Source organism: Myotis yumanensis, unplaced genomic scaffold, assembly GCF_028538775.1.
Source record: "Myotis yumanensis isolate MYYU_CA2020_CCGP unplaced genomic scaffold, mMyoYum1.0.hap1 SCAF_2, whole genome shotgun sequence".
Taxonomy (NCBI): domain Eukaryota; kingdom Metazoa; phylum Chordata; class Mammalia; order Chiroptera; family Vespertilionidae; genus Myotis; species Myotis yumanensis.
The window spans coordinates 27,452,723-27,456,531 of NW_027223753.1; the positions used below are offsets into that span (position 1 = coordinate 27,452,723).

Genomic DNA, 3,809 nt, shown 5'->3' on the forward strand with positions numbered 1-3,809 from the left:
TCAGAGGATTCACAGAAGGAGCAACCAATAAAATGAAAGAAAATTCAGGAGAGTGTCAAATCCAGAAGCCAGGTAAAGAAAGTATTTTTTAAAAAAATATTTTTTAATGATTTCAGAGAGGAAGGGAGAGGGAGAGAGACAGATAGAAACATCAATGATGAGAGGGAATCATTGATTGCCTCCTTCACGCTCCTTACTGGGGATTGAGCTTGTAACCTGGGCATATGCCCTTGACTGGAATCGAACCTGGGACCCTTAAGTTCGCAGACCGACGCTCTATCCACTGAGCCAAACCGGCCAGGGCTAAAGGAAGCATTTTTTTACAAATATATTTTTATTGATTTAAGAGAAGAAGGGAGAGGGAGAGAGAGATAGAAACATCAACGATGAGAGGGAATCATTGACTGGCTGCCTCCTGCAAGTCCCCTGGGATTGATCCCACAACCCGGGCATGTGCCCTTGACCAGAATTGAACCTGGGACCTTTCAGTTCGCACACCAACGCTCTATCCACTGAGCCAAACCGGCTAAGGCTAAAGGAAGCATTTTAAGGAGAGAATGAGCAACCAAGATAAATGCTGCTGAGAGGTCATTTAAGATGATGACTGAGGTGCTCCCTTCGGCAGCACATATACTAAAATTGGAACAATAGAGATTAGCATGGCCCCTGTGCAAGGATGACATGCAAATTTGTGAAGCATTCCATATTTTATTAGTGAAAAAGAAACAAGATGATGACTGAGGCTTGCTATGGATTTGGCATAATGGCAGCCATTAATGATCTTGACAATAGAGACTTAGGTAAAATGGTATAGACAAAAAATGATTAGAGTGAACTGAGAAAAGAATTGGATGTAAGGAAGTAGACAAAGTGATATAGGTAATCCTTTTAAGAATTCTGCTATAGCAAAATGGATGATAGTTGGAGGAGTAATTAAGGGATTTTCTGCTCTGTGAATTGGAATATACACTATTACAGTGGGTCATGTGCTGATCCAGCATAGTGAGAAAAATGGAAAATTTAGTAGAAAGAGAAATTAATTACAGGAGCAGTATCCTTGAGTAGGCAAGAGAATTCGTGCATTTCAGGCCTTAGAGAGGAGAGCAAACTAGTAAATACTTTTTAAAGTCATTTGAGTCCTGATCTCAACAGTAACCCAGCACATTGGTATTTAATCCCCACAGTAACCCAGCACATTGGTATTTTCATCCTTATCTTAAAGTGGAGTAAATTGAGTATCAAAGAGGTTTAGTGACTTCCTTAAGATGACATAGTGGTAACCCTAGCCAGTTTGGCTCAGTGGATAGAGTGCTGACCTGTGGACTGAAAGGTCCCAGGTTTGATTCCCTCCAAGGGCACATGCCTGGGATGCGGGCTTGATTCCCAGTAGGGGGCATGCAGGAGGCAACCAATTGGTGATTCTCATTGGTGATTCTCATTGATGTTTCATGTTTCTCTCTTCCTCTCTGAAATCAATAAAAAAATATATATTTAAAAAAAATGTTGCCACAGAAGTCCAAAATGGCCCCTTCCAACTTCCTCTTTCCGTCTATAAAAGCAAACCCAGCTTCTTTGTTCTTGGGACTTGCCTATGGTTCCACCATAGTTTGCCTGCCCTCAGTTGAAATTCCTCCGCTATTTCCGAAAAAAAACAAATTTTGCTGGTAAAATAATTGGCTCTTTGTCTTTTTTAAGGTCAACAGATTAAATGAAACAATGGGTGTAAAGTGCCTGGCAGTACATAGTAGGACTTGGTGAATGGCAGTGATTATTATCTGTATTCAGAATAAACTGTTGCAAGCTCGGCTGGGGGAGGGACAACTATCCCCTCCTCACCCAGTGAAGCTGCTGAAACTCTTCCCCAGATTCAGGAGAGATAGCCGGACTACTGAATGGAGGAGGATTCTGCAGAAGGATTGCCCCCTCTCTCTCACACTCGGACATGTGTGTGCACACACATTTATGTAGCACTCCAGGTGTTGTATAGAAACTAATTGTATTAGGGCAGCAATCACAGTCACACAGAACAATGCTGCAGTGAAGTAGAGGAAAGGAGGCTGCAGCCAAATGAAACCATTAGTCTGGGGCTGGAAAGGGGAGGTGAAGAGGATGGAGTGGTATGGGTGGTGCTGGCAAGGCAAGGCAGAACCACAGCAGGAAGCTGACAGATTAAGTCATGTGGCAGTGTGGATTTCTCCTGTGTACTTCCCAATTTTACATCTTTCCATTGCACATCACCCACAGAGGCCACTCTGTGCTAAAACTGGGTAGAAGTGATTGGTTTATTTATTAATCGACAAACATTTAACCCTAACTATCACATGTCAGGAACTTTCTGGAAGGATAAACATTTGTTGGATTTAAAAGTAGCTGGGAGGGGTGGTGTGGGCAGAAGAACTAACATGTCCCAAGCTGTGGTGAAATGAAGCCGGCAGGATGTTACCTTCCAGGAACTATATGTGGTTTGATGAGAAGGGAGCATAGGATTCCTGGGAGAAAAGTAGGAGGTGAAACTGGAGAGGTAGGATAAGGCCAGTTCATAAAGATCCTGAGCTGGCACATTAAATGTCTAGATTGACTAACCATTTTGGGCGGGGGGAAGGGGCAGGGATTAAACTATTTCATACTAAACACAAAAGTAAATTTCAGAAAGTTTAAAGGTTTGAATATTAAAATACTAAAAGAAGAAATAAGAGACTGTATAATCTTGGGGTGGAGAAGGCCTTTTTAAAATTTTATTTATTGATTTTATTGATTTATTTTTTAATACAAGGAAATAGGACTTTATTAGCAGTGTAAGAGGTGTTGCATTACATAGGAACTGATCCTTAGCATGTACAACACCAATTGAGCTTTGAGGAGATAAATCATAGGAGAAATAAAATCAACATCGAATTTCAAATAAAAGTTGTAAGTTCACCTTACAAAAAGATAAAAAGAAAACCCCTTTTTACATCTTAAGCAGCAGAACATTTCTGTTAGGTTAGGTGGCTCAGGAGGCGACAAAGGAAATAAAGAGAGTTGATCAGAAAAGGAAGGAAGGAAGGAAAGTTTATTCTGCGTCCCCGGGAGACCCACATACCCTCAAGGATGGGGCACGTGGATTCACGCCAACAGGGAGGGGGGCGACTGCGGTTGGGTGAGGGGCGGGGACATGAGCTGAGGTATTCAGCTGAGGAAGTTTCAGCTGCAGGGGGTCAGCAAGGTATTCAGGAGTGAGTCAGTATCTGTGTGGGGGTCGGTGTTGATTCAGGGAGAAGCCAGTATCTGTGTCTGGCATGCTGATCTGTTAGGAATGCAGGGGGAGTCCATTATCTCGTCACATGTCTGCATGTATCCGATCCTGGGCTCTCTCCAACCTAACAATTTCAAATATGAAAGTTTGCCCAATCACCTTCCCATCATGCTTGAGTCCTTGACTACACTAGAGATTACTTGATTTTTTTTTTTTTTTAAGCTTTAAGATTTGTGTAGGAAGCAGCTATAGGGTCAAGCCTCTCACTGACCTGTGGCAGGGCCACAAACAAGTCCCAGCTTGGAGGGCAGAGCCCTCCTAGCATGATTAAGCTTGACCTTATAGTCCTCCCTAGTTCCTTCCTAGGTAGCCAATGGGCTGTGGGAGGTGCAGCAAGTGCTGCCAAACAAGGTGAAACTCACAAGAACATTGTAAACATGTTGACCACTTCCCTTGTTTTGCTTTGTGTGCTCTGACTATAAAATAAAGCTTCAGCTTGCAGGCTGGGTCTCTCTGTGTCAGAGATCCAGGTAGCCCCACCTGTATTCTCTTTGTCTTCTTTAATCCTTCACTG

General features: G+C 42.7%; 1 non-coding gene across 1 annotated transcript; it reads left to right on the plus strand.

Moving 5' to 3' along the window:
* The first annotated feature begins 609 nt into the window (after window positions 1-609).
* Window positions 610-711, plus strand: LOC139004558 (U6 spliceosomal RNA). Its single transcript, XR_011470435.1, has one exon. It is a non-coding gene; the product is annotated as a U6 spliceosomal RNA (small nuclear RNA).
* The last annotated feature ends 3,098 nt before the right edge of the window (window positions 712-3,809 follow it).